We start from the raw sequence: 13666 nt of genomic DNA, 5'->3' as shown, positions 1-13666 counted from the left end.
TAGACATGTTATGACCTTCCTCTTCCCTGCTCATGAAAACATGTTAGCCTGTGCTGATGCACTCTCCCAAATAGAAGTGGTCTTTGGGGCATGTAAGTAAAAAGTATGTGTAGGTATAGCACAGGAGGCATGGACGGGTGTTTAAGTCATTGTCCCTATGGGTTCAGCCACTTAAATAACAGAGCAGGCATTTTAAGTCATTAAAAACAAATACTAATTTCTGCCTGTGCTGGAATAAATAAGTTTGGATAGAAAACTCTGTACAGAGAACAGACTGACTAAAAATGATTTAGATTGTTATTGAACACTCCTTGCACCTTCTGGAATAAACAAAGCAGACCAAACAAACCGACCCAGGACATGCGTAATCTGTGGACACAATGAAAAGCTGAATTAGCTTTGCATACCCAGAGGGCACAACAAACCTGCATGGCTTCCCTTAAGTTTTCATTCATGCTTGTCAAAACTCACAGCACAATATGGTACATTTTCACTCTCGGTTTCCAATGGAAATTGCTTTTAGAGTGACTCATTCCTTATTTGTGTTCTTTTTGTGGTTCCTGACATATTCCACATTTCAGTAGCTCGTCATGTGAATATACGAAGATTTAAAGGTTGGCATTTTTGGCTGTCTTCTTTGAACTGTTAAGGGTTTATAAGTCCTAAGAAGCCATATATCCAGCATCTCCAAGAGTGAGACCTGAAACTGAAGAACCATTTTGCCAGAATAAAGTGAGTAGGATTTGATTTGAGATCTCAGTGTGTTACAGCTGAACTTTGCCTTTCTCCTTTCCTCAAGATGTTTGTGCTGCACAATACTGCAGGGATTTGTGCTGTTGGTTTTTCAGAGCTCTGGGGTTTTTATTGTGTGAGATATTCAGCTTGATAAACTTTCCACACAGGAGCATCTCTGTTTTCCTTACTGCTATTTATATACAAAAATGCAGCATTGGAAACAGCACTTTTGCTGCAGGAGTTGTTTCAGCAGAAGTCCACATCCAAGAAGTCCTGATGTGGTGTGCTGCTGTCTACCTTCTCCCTGGATGTCTGTGTGGGTAAGCACAAACTGTGTCTATAAGGGACTTAGGACAAATAAACTGAACTCTGCCCATTTTCCACCATCTTACAAACCCCATGAACTTCTCCCAGATAAAAGGATTCAGCATGATCTCTCTAGCCTGTCTTAGGGCTATGCATGAACTTTAAGCTCCCATAAATATAACAAAGTGTAGGCTTCCAGGAAAGGGAATCATTAATTTGAGGGACTGATGTCCTTTGCTGCATCCAGGAGGACAGGTCCAAATGAGGATTCTTCAGTCTTGCCTGGAGAAGTTTTGCCATTTGGCCACACTGGGTCCTAAATCTGTGCTAGTTCTCCAGTTGTCATCAAACTACTTTCCTACCCCTATCCTTTTCCAGACGTTCAAGAAGAAAAGCTGCATTTTACTCTTGCTGTCAGCTGTTTGACAGTGCTGCTGCTTTCTAAATAAATACAAAAGTTAAGATCTTAAATCACTGATACAGTATAAATACACTTTTAAACCACATTTGAATAGAGTTGCTGCTGCTCACCTGTCAGGGCTCTTACTGGAGCCTGGATCTCCCTTGGCTGAATGTTTCAAGGAGCTTGCTTTGCTCCCCCATACTTTTCAAGTGTTTTGGTATTTCTGGAAATGCAACTCTTATGGCTGGGTTCTCGGAGAGATCTCCCTCCTCCATGTGCTGCTTGTGGTCTGTCCACAAACACATCACTGGTTGTTTTACGGCTGAACTGCCTGCCCTTTAGCAGCAGAAGTTTTACTGTTGTTTTCAATAGAAGGAGGATCAGACCTTTAACAGTTTAAGGTTTTATGTGCTTTCCTTATTTTAGAGCATCTCGTTACACATTTTTCCTAGGGTTCAATGAGTGAATTGAGTTTGGTGGAAGAAGCCACCCTTTCTAGGCAACCTCTAGACTTACAGATTGTCCCAGATATACTCCTCTGCTCCTTGCAAATCCAGAAAGCAGCCAGCAATTTTGGTACCAAGTGAGGGATTTCTGATGATGAGCTGGGAGAGACAGCAGAGCTTTGTATATCCACAGGCATTGCAAACACATTATACTTCAGTATATCCTGTCCTCTTGTTCCTGGGGGAAGAGAAGTGCCAGCTAAAAACTCTGCTTTAGAAAGAGTGTTTCTGATTTTCTGATGGTGAATTTAACTTTTACTGGTGCTTGAGGTACAACTTCAATTATCCTTCTCTGAATCATCTTAAGCTGGTTTCATTTCCAGTGATCTTAAGGTATCAGCAGCTTGGAGATGCACTTTGGTCAGAGATGCCTTCCAGAAAACTTCCCACCAACTGCAGGGTTCAGCAGAAGAGTCTGGAGTTCGCATGGCCAAACCACCCCCAAGAGATGCCTCTGTCTTTCCCCTGACTATGAAGAAAGCAAAGACAATCTCATACATGAAGTTGGGTGAGGGGAATCCAAGCTCCCACTTACAAACAGAGCAAGGGCATGTATTTTCAGCTATCTGAAAATACTTCTTTTCTGAATCCATATTTCTGAGATAACTACTGTGTCCCTTTCTGATTTGGTTTTTACATTGCATAGGCCTCTGGAAAAATACTATCTATATAGACTTGCCAAGCTTTATTCTTTCCTCTCATGTCACCAGGTGATATATTGGTGTTTGATCTTCAGGGTTTTTTTACAGCATGAGTTTACTCCTACTGAAACAACAGTCCTGAAATGAATATTAGTTATATTTTAGACCATATGTTTTATCTGATTGGCAGACTAATGAGACAGAAGGAATATGACAAGGAAAGCAGTAGTTTACTGTACTTTTCCTGCAGACCAATGCAACTAGAGTTGTTAAGCACAGCTTTACCACAATTGGGTTGGATGGGATAGTTTTGCTTTCTTTTCTGTGCAATTATAGCTTAGACAATGGCACAAAATATTATTAGCCAGCAGAAGGAATGCTATAAAGGGGCTGTGGCAAGTCACTTAGTCATGAGCATAAAATCATAGAGTGGTTTGGGTTGGAAGGGACCTTAAAGATCCGTATTGCAATAATCTTTATTCATTTGCCTTCCCCCCGACCTGTCTGCTATCCCTGTGCTAATATGTCCTTGTGGTTTTACTTCATCTTCGCTCACCGATGCTCATGTGGTTGTTCCTTGCCTTTGCCCTCTTTCCTAACAGAATCATAGAATCAGCTAGGTTGGAAAAGGCCTTTAAGATCATCAAGTCCTACCATTACCCCAGGATGAGCTACGTACCTGGTGATGGACAATCCCTGCTCAGGCTCCCACTGACTTCAACAAGACCTTGTTTTCACCTGCTTTTCCTAGAGGCACAGATACTCAGGCAAGTACTAAGGTGACAGAGAGTAAGTGCCACAGTGCTGGGCTCTGCTGCCCTCCAAGCTGTGCAGAGCAGCCCCTTGGGCAGGACCTGGCAAGCAGCGGAGCTTGCTGCATCTCTGTGCCAATGCCAAGAGGAGATGCACCCTCCTGCAGCCTGCTTTAAACCCTAAAGCAGTGAATGTGGCTCTGTCTATGAGCATGACTGCGTGCAGGAGAAAGGAGGGAAGAGGCAGCATGATTTAGCAACAAGGTATTTAAACAAGCAATTCTGTGTCAGCATTGTGATTCTGCTAGAGTGATTATAAGATCAGCCCTTATCAAAAAAAAAAACCCTACTTTAAGAAAGGAATTCAAAATCAGGCTTCATGCTGAGGCCATGGATTTAGGATATCTCAGAGTCAGGAACCAGCACACAGCATGGTAGTGGGTGTCAGGACTGGTTTCCAAATGCAGAGTGTGTTGGAGCAGCAGCTCTCTGCCACTCTTCCTGATATGCCATGGATAGTCAACCCTGTCTCAAACTGGGCTGCTGGAAAAGAGCAGTCACAATACCAGGGAAGGTTTAATAGTCTGTGACAAAAATAAGCATGGTAAGGTGGAAGAAATCAGACGATGGGGATTTTATTTACATTACTCCCAGTTAGCAGTGTGAGGCAAAGAAAGAGAAGGCAGCAACTTCACCTTCACATTAGTGTAGTGTTATTTGTTTCCTTTAACTTATTAGAATCATATAGAAATAATGTTGTCCAGTCATTAATACCACTGAAAATTAATTCATATATGGAATTGATTTTTCAACTAACTGCATAAAATGGTATAATATCTGTTGCAGATAGGACTGGAATTCAGATACTCAAAATGTGGAGACTCTTTTGACCTTTTGTGACTAATAGCTCTCACATTTTACTCACGCGTGCTTCATTCTTAGATCTGAATAAGCAGCTCAGACCTTGTGCAAATGAAGAGTGTTCCCAGTAAATGTGTATATTTACAGTGCATTTCATGTGTAAGAGCTCCAACCAACTGAAGTACTAAACTTGTTTAAATCAGTTTTGGGTTTTTTGAAAGGAGTCTAGATACACATGACTTTGTGTTATGGATTTTCACTCCTGGTCTTTATGTTGTATGTATCCCTAAACACATGTATGCAGCCACAAAAAACCCCAACCCTGAAACAAACCACGATTTTTAGGAGACAGTCACACACTTGAAAGAGGAGGTGACTGAATTAGAGGTATGTCTATCCAAAGCAACATTGACTAGATTCCTTCCCCACAGACTTTTGTATTAGATGGGTAAGTATCTTGAAAAGTAGCCCATGGTAATAGCGATAAATGTACTGAAAGGGTAGTGATGCACATTTTATCCATCTATTTTCTGGCTGTAGCATGATGGGAATTGGGATTTCCCTGTTATCCTGACTTTCCCCTTTGCAGTGGCTAATGCAGAAGAGCTGATACTCTAGTTGGCTTTTTGTTTTGTTAATGGTTATCTCTTCATTTTTCAGTTAGTGAAAGTAGACAGGTGGGATTTTACCTATAGGCAGCCTATAACTCACAGGACTGGTGTAATCATTTAGAGGAGAGTAGTGGAGTGAAACAGATGAGACTTTTGTTTAGACAGGGATTCTGTTCCTAGCCCTGCCCAAAGTGACCCTGCACAGCCTTTCCAAGCCTCCTATATTTTATCTCTGGCATGGGTGGATTGATACTTGCTTTCCCCATAAAGTAGGAAGATGGAGCTGTGCTTAGGAATAAACTATCTGAAGTGTCAGTATCATTAGGTGTAATCAGGGAAAGAAGCACTCCTGGGTCCCCTCCAAGCCTTTCCCGGGCTAGCGAGGCACTTTAGCAATCCCAGCTGCTCTTCCAGTAAGTGCTAGGGTTTGCTGGGTTTATTCAGTTGTTTTTATAAATGATGGAGGAGCCACAGAAATGTGCATAGGATGGGTAGGTAAAGTCTGTTTAGAAGAAAAAGCATATGAAAAGCAAGATTCCTAGTTTTTCAGTGAGTGGATTTCACACAGTACCACACCACCTTTCTCAGTCCACCCTGCTGGACTCTCTTCTTGCCAGAATCTGAATTCTTACTACAAACCCTAGAAATATAAGAGGCTTTTTAAATAATTTAGGTTGGAAAAGACCTTTAAGATCATCGAGTCCAACCATAACGTATGTTGTTAAAACAGTGCAGTTTTTACTGCTCCTATTTCTGGAAGTAGATGCTGATCAATGTAAAGGGTGAAATGTTTCCCAAAGCATGTACACATTTGCATTTAATCTGAAAAAAGAAAACAAAATTAAACTGAGGCTGATTGATCAAGGTAAATATCATATGGTTAAGGTAGGCGGTTTGATTTACTAGCAATTTTGAAAGACCAGAATCTCCATAATCACTTCTTTTTGGTACTACAGATGGCATCCAGAGAATCTAGCCTGAACACACCAGGAATGTCGGAATGAAAGGTTTTACTATTTCAGGTTTTTATCAGTTCTGTTTCATCTAGAAATATTAATGGAGTTCAGATGTAATTCGGTGGAGTCCCATGTATAAACATTTCTCTGCTGTCTGCATTTATCCTAAGCTTTAATGTTCCTCATCAGTTTAGCATGTAGAGGAAACTATTTCAGACAAGATAATTTTTAGCTCCGCTCAACTCTTTTTATGTGCTTGCTTTTGCATTTGATTGCTCTGTGTTTACGTCCAGATTTTCTCAGATCCTTTTGTATGGCAGTTTTCCCTGGTTTGGATGTGTCTTTCAAACCAAAAAAGGCAAAAGAACCTACATTAAAGAGAGTTGAAGGTGTGATGTTTAAACCTCTTTAAATCTTACCCGTTTGTGGTTGGAAAACATTCCAGTGTAGTGACATTGCTAGAGTCTAGGATAAACAATCACTACACAATGAGAACAATGAGATTAATTAGGAGATTAATTATATGTTTTAATGCAACTAAAATGTGTATATGTATGCTCAATACACCACATACTGGTAAGCTTATTTGGGATTTCATGTACTGCATTTTGAGCAAAAGTGAGATTTTGGTTGCTTGAACATAATTTCCCTGCCCTGGTCTCCTATTTTATCATCACCCTAGCCCTGGGTCTTTGATATTCTAACACCTGCTTGGTCTCAGGTTGAGCCCAGTTATTAGTCCGTATCGTTGCTAATTTAAATCAAAATACAGATTGCTTAGAGAGAAATTAAGCAATCTTTTCAGCCTCTGAGCACAGCCCCCTGGGACAGCCAAGGACAGCTGTAAAGTTCTTCTTTTTAAGAAGTTCTGGTTAATGTCAGCTGAGAAAGCTCTCAGTAAACAAATGAATAATTGATTGCTCAGCTTTCACATAGCTACTGCGTTTCTGGGCTCACATGACTCATTTGTGAACCATTCCTGTCATCCTAATGCCATAACATTGGAGAAATGATGATTGTTTCTTGGAGGATTCTTCTGTGGACATAGTTGCCAAGACCAAAGCTGTAATGGTTTGTTATTATGACCTTTGTTATTCCATTAGGCTCAATAGCTTTAAAAAAAATGATGTGTGCATACTTTAGGAAAGTTTTTACCCTTTACATTGACCTGACATCATAGTTTATGCTACAAAATGTATTAATGACAAAGCAGTGTTTTCATGTCAGGAGGACAAATTTTAACAGCTATAATCTGCCCTTAGTCATCATAAATACAAATGTATTGGTAAAACAGACCTTGTTAATGCAGCCAAGACAAATGCTGGACCATATTTCAAATCAATTGAAGCACTGGTCTGTACACACTACAATATTTTTGTGTAGCTTCAAATACATTATAGTCAAACCGCTGTTAACGTTTGTTTTCCAGTGGGTGTTGTAGAACAGTAATGACCCATCAGATACAAACAATCTAGGTCATTTTCCTCGATTATTTAAAGAAGTGTAAATGTCTTTGAGGATATGGAAGGGCATAGGGAGCATTCCATTAATATTGTTTTGATGGGTTTTTAATACTCGGAAAGTCAACAGTACAAAACCTTGTGAGCATGAAAGTGCTTGCAAATTGCTTCCATACAGTAAACAGTTTAATTTGCAATAAGTTCTGTGCATTATAGTTAACTGAAGTACCATATTCAGTACCTCCTATTTTCAATTGCTCTAGCACTTCAAAGCTGATAGGCTGTCTCCAATTGCTCCTTTCTGGTTCTGCTTCCATAAATTCATTAACAGTATGCAAAAGGCTCTCATAGCTATGTGCATTTGCTCTCTTCCTCCGCTTGCACCCTTTCTTGGGTACACAGGTCTCTCAGGATGCAGAATGGGGCCCTAGGAAAAGCTATGAAGCAAAAAGACTACCTGCTTTCTCCCAGCTCCCGTTCTTTTTTCTACCTAGCATCTGAAGAGCTCTTGTTGCATGGATAGACCTGCTCTAAGAGGTCCTGTGGAAATGTGTGAGAAACTCTTCGTCTGGAGTTTCTTTCTGGAGGAAAACTGCCTGTCATTGTACTTATCTCTAACACCAGCATGCTTCCAACACAATTGAGTCTCTCTTTGTGGAGGCTTTGCTGTAAGGCATTTAGGCAGAGAAAGGAAATAATGAACTTTCAGAACTCTCTCATAGATTGGCAAGGAAGCAGAATTGAGGCAAATCTGAGTATTTGTGTCTGGAGTTGGAGCAAAGGGAAGTTTCTTCACTGTGCTTGCAGGAGATGTTGAGCTCACCAAAGAGATGGTTACAGGAGAAATACATCAGAAGGTCTCACTCCTGTTAATGTTACTGAATAAATGTCTGTATCACTTAAAATGACACTGCAGCAAGGCAGGTTTGAGAATACTTGTCCTGTCCAGGATGTAAGCTGAGGAACAGGTATTTACTGCTACAAAAAGTGATGAGGAATTCTTAATGTTGGGGAGCAAGAAGAAACTTAGGTCACAGTATCTCTGCAAGGAGAAAACTTCCAGTGCGTGTTGTTATCCCATGCAAATGGGTAAGAGCATATTCAGAGACTCATCTTTCTGGTTTTAGACCTAAATCATTCTGGAAAACAGTATGTGTCTTAGGAATCCTGGATGCAAAATGATCGTGCTTCTGCTTGGTGCTGTTTAACTGCTGAATTAATCAAGTACAGTTGCTTAAGGCCCTGAAGGGAAGGATGTAATAAATCTTGGGAGTATTTGTTCTGGTTTATGGCTGGGAGAAGCTGCATAACATTTAATCAGACGTTATAAACATTTGCAGTGGCACATTTTCCTTACTCTGGGCATTGTGGCATGAGTCTTGAGAAACTAACGAGGTTCTATCCTGAAGGCTGGATGCGTTTCTTCTTCGACAATTGGCATTGCTTTGCAAGGGGTGGCGTTGGGCCGGGTTGCTGAGCTGTACGCCCTGCGCCGTCGGGTAGAGGGCAGTCGGATACTGCAGACGGTGCTGGGATCCCGGCTCCGGGCTGAGCTTACTGCCTGCTTCCTGGCTCCCCCGTTCCCAAGTAAACTTTCACTTCATCGGAGAGACAGAGATTGATTCATTGTACCTGGGCCCTGATGCTCCTCCGCAGTTGGACAAATAGCTGTTGGTATGTGGAGCTTCTCCTTCGTGCTGCGAGCAGGAACTAGAGAGACATGTAGCAACCAGCTGGAAAAGAATCGTCCTACCTCAATTATGAGTTGAAATGGAGCTGCCTGGAGTTGTTTTCCTCACCTCAGTGGGAACTGCCCCAGCACACTGTGCCGAGCAGAGTGTGTGCTGTTCTCATGCGCACAGCACATCCTGCCCTCTGGGACCTCGGTCGCTGGAAGCCATGCAAGGAGGCAGATCCTCTTTCCCCAGGAAAGATGTGTGCCTGCCCTCCAGCAAAGAGATCTTTGTCCCTGCATCAGGGAACAGTGAGCTGAGGAGTTCTTGTCTTCTTATTTGCAAGTACCTAAACAAGCTGTTTTGCACCGTGCTTGCTCACTGCATGCATTGCTTGAACCCTTCAAGGCTGCTTAGGACCTTAACCGTGTAAATGGTGTCAACCTGGATGAGGGACCAAGGCTGGACCCCTCTTGTTGCAGGGAGGGAAGGGTAAGATGAAGTGTCTGCTCCTTCTCCTCCAGCCAGTGAAGGGTGAAGAGCTGCTGCTTCTGCCCCAGCCTCCCTCTGCAGCAGTCGCTTGCTGACTTGCTGGGTGAAGCAGACAGAAGGGCTGTGATTATTGCATTGCCCTTGTAGTCCACTGCCTTGGACCTGGTGCCAAGAGCTGCTGGTAGCTGGTGCTCTGAGGTCAATGCCAGAACCATGCTGCTCCTCAAGGAATACCAAGCCCCCTGTGGTACGAGGTTTTCTCCTTGCTGAGATGTTTGAGAGCCTCTGGATGTTGGAAGGATGCAGCTGCTTGAATTGCTTAAAGGGGTCACTTGTGAAATGGATGTAAAACCTGTGTTTCAGAATTCAAGCTTTTATTGTTCTATTAGTTTAAAGGAAGGTAGAAGATGAAAAGCAACCAGGTTTTTGTGGTTGGGAAGAAGCCGGTGATCCCAGTATAAATCAGTGTGTTGTCAGAAGTCTGAGCCTGCAGACAGCCTGAAAGGAGAAGTGAGCTGCCCTGTTTACCTCAGGGCTATTTAAAAAACATCAGTGCTGTCCCTTGGCTTACTGCTGAAAGGTGTAGCCATTACTTCAAGCATTTTGGTATTCCATGGCCACGTTCTTGGCTACAAGGTGTATGGTGGGCTGGGCAACCAGAGAAAAGCATCTGCTGTCGAGCCTGACATCTGCCTCATCTCCTTGGACTGCAAGCATGGGACCCATGGGATTGCCTTGCCTGTACCAACATCAGATCTGGTCCCAGTGGTTTTGCATGTGCTGGGCCATCTCACCCAGCTTCTGCAGACTCCCCAGACCTTCGCAGGAGCTGCTTCACACTCACTGGGCTTTGTATCAACAAATAAAGCATCCATGCTTTAAAAATGCAGCTGAAAGCATAAACGATGCAGGACAGAGCTGCATGTGGGGGCTCTTCTGCCTCACATCTTGCAGTGACTGCAGTGTACAGCACATCCCCAGAGCTGCACAGTGCAGGAGGAGCCTGCCACAAGAGCCTTGCAAACACCCTGGCCAGCCAGCCGGCTGTTTCCCAGCTGGAGCTGGAATCTCATTAGGAAAGTGCTCCCTGCTGAGGGGCTTTTACTCATCAGAGTGATATTTGTGTCATGTTTTCTATTGGGTTGGTGAGAGCATGGTTCATGACCATCTGAATGTGCTTGGGCAGTGGAGGGAATGTCCCCTCTATGGCAGCAGTGGCTGAGCAGGAGCTGCAATATGCCAAAATGCCTGAGTTTGTCTATTGCAGCCTCACATCCAAACAAATACATCCCCAACCCTGGTGCCGGCAGTGCCGGGGATGCTGCTGGTGCCCATGGGCTTCCATCTCTCTGCTGCCCTGTGCCTGCCCTGGCATCTGGACTGCCTGGACCACGCGTGTGCATCTCATGCATGGTGCCTGGGTTGTAAGAGCTCAGCACTGCCCTGGTTTTGTTTGCAACAGCTGTGGAGAGCACAAGGCCACACCACAAAGTATAATCATTTTTTTATTAGAACAATTTCCTGGGAAGCCTTTTTTTTTTCTCTTTTTTTTACCTTATTTTCCCCCCTCTTTTTCCTTCTGTAATGTTGCTTCAGGTTTTAAGAGGGGAAGGAAAATAACAGTCTAGAGAAAATAGATCGGTGGGACCATGTTGTATAACACTAGAACAAAGGGGCATTCAACGAAATTAGAAGGTGGCAAATTCAAAACAGATCAGAGGAAGTACTTTTATATGTGTGTCCAGACTGAGAAGCTCCCTGCCACAGGAGACAGCGATGCCAGCAATGCAGTGAGTTTTGGAAAGGGCTGACGTTTGGATGGGCAGCATGAACACTGAGACCTACTGAAGTTGAGAGAGGGTGCATTGTATTAGTTGGGTAGAAATACTAAGTTTTCAGGCAAAAGATGAGTTCTGATTATCACAGTCTGGATCTGAAGTGGGGCAGGTTACCTCAGCACCTAGTGGGGCTCCAGGAGCAGATCTGAGCATCCCTGAGACAAAACAGTGATGCCAAAGAGAGCCTGCGACAGCACCAAAGTATGAGCACAGGTCCCCTGAGTGTTAGCCATGAGGCCACCCTCCCTCTCACAGCCAGGCTCTGGCTTTCAGAGGTGTTCATATGGACAAGGCGAGCAGGGCTTGGCCACAAACACTCTGGACTTGCCTTTGGTGAGGAGTCATAATCGTGTGCCAAGAAACTTGGGGTTTACTCCTCTGCTTCAATGTTGCTATAAAAATAAATCTCTTTGGAGATATTCATAATAGTTAATGGAAGTCTTGAATAGAGGGGTTTTTTTTTTCCCTCCTACTGACCTAATAAAATGTATTGCTTTTTCTCCCAGGTATTTTTATGTTAGCAGGCAGTGGCTGCTGGTGAAGGAGAACCCTTTCTAAGTGCTATGAAATTACTCTGGATGGAGACCCTCTCGCCAGCCACTGACCTCAGGCCCAAGCAAAGCTGAAATGTAATGCTTGTCCTGTTGGTCACCATCCTGGGCCAGGAAATGCAGCAATGTGTTTGGATCAGGGAACAGCAGCGTTCTCCCCTTATAATTGTCTGATTTATTGTATGTCTGTTAAAACAATACTTTTGGACTCATTTTTAGATTTGCTTTAAGAAAAGGGAGAAAATGAAGGTGGATGGTATGGAACTGGCGCTCCGGGCTTGACAGGCATAGCACAGAAACCAGTCCCCACAGACCTGATGCTAAAAGTCACACTGAACGTCTGGGTCCAGGGCTCCTGGCAGATCATTTTTCCATCTGCTTGGGAAAGTCACCACCGCACTCTCCCAACAGCTGACGTGGGGATGCAGCCAAAGCTTCCTTCCGGCCGCCTGCGCCGTCAAGGGCTGCGGGTGCCTGCCACCATCGGGATCAAATGTTGTCAAAACCCCCTCAAAAATACCCACAGGTGCAAGAAAGGGAAAGAAACCGTTTTCCTACCTGCTGAGGTGCATCACTGCAGTGGTGGCAGTGAGGCAAGGGGCTGAGTGAGCTCAGCCCTGCTCAGGATATCTCCACAGAGCATGTGGTGTCCAAACGTGCGGCTGCAGCACCAGGAGGGCATGAGGGCTGGAAAGATGATATTCACCGCAGGGATATGCAGCAGCAGTAATGGAATAAGGATTTTCTGTGCCTTAGTGCTGATGTGCTTCACCTATCACAGGCTCAAATCCAAACAAAGAAAATCCTGGCTCTGGTGAAGCAGCAAACAGAAGCTGCCTCTTCCTTCTGCTCTGCAGAAGGCAAAGGAAGTTATCTATTACCTGATCCAAGCTAAGGCTTAAAGTACTAAGAATCTTTGCATTATCCCCATTTTAACTCTTGCAGAAAGCCCACCCTTTCTTCTCCAGCAGCTAATTTGTGCATGTGGCATGTTTTCTTTGGAAATGACTCACGCGATGCTGGATTTTGATTATCGTTCTCTGCAGCCTGCCAGGTTTTGTGCTCTTTTCTAAGTGCCCTGCACTTAAACAGCTTGTCCTGGCTGCCGTGCTATTGTTCTGCACACATGTGCTATTGCTGCCGGACTGTTTGTCTTTTGATTCCATGTGGCTTGAAGATTAAGCCTCAATGAGCAGCACTGTTAAGTTCACATGAGTTTTCCTCATCTCTCTGCCTGGCAGGTGACTTTGGCATCGTGCTCTATGGGGCTACGTATGCACTTGGGAAGTTCACAGGGTTCTAAGCTCTCCTTTCCTGGCGAATGATCTGTAAACACACTCTCAAAGCCAAGCAGTTGATTTCCCTGTTGTCCTCAGAGCCACACGCTGAGGATCAGCTGTGTGCCACATTTTCTTCCCCCTTCAGAATAACGGGAGATTTCAAGGGGGTGAATTGTCATCCATTGTTGGATATCAGTTCTGTCGGTTTTCCTTCTCCGCCGAAAACAGCCGACAGGAAAGTAATTACAGGAGCAGATGTGACTTGTGACGTAAATGTTACTTCTGGCCTTTTTTTCCTTTAAGTAATCCAACAAGGTGATTCCAAAGCAGCAGTGAGACGCATGGGCCTGTAGAGGTCATTTCAAGCTTTTCCTTGACTCAGACAGGTCCAAAGACAATTTAAAATACCTTAAAAGACACATTTTCAAATGAAATTACCAAGTAAGTCACGTTTTCAGAGCAGCTTCAATATGTGCACCCTGCGTAACTGCCTGCATGAATCCCTTCTCCCTATCCGCTGGCTTACTGATGTCTGTCCTCAGCAAGATACTGAAGTGTAATTACTTTAGAGTAATAAATCAGTGAGTATTTTTACATTTCT

The sequence above is a fragment of the Psittacula echo genome (assembly GCF_963264785.1).
Source record: "Psittacula echo genome assembly, chromosome: 4".
NCBI lineage: Eukaryota > Metazoa > Chordata > Aves > Psittaciformes > Psittacidae > Psittacula > Psittacula echo.
The sequence above is the reverse complement of the archived record's forward strand: the minus strand, read 5'-3'. Positions refer to the sequence as shown.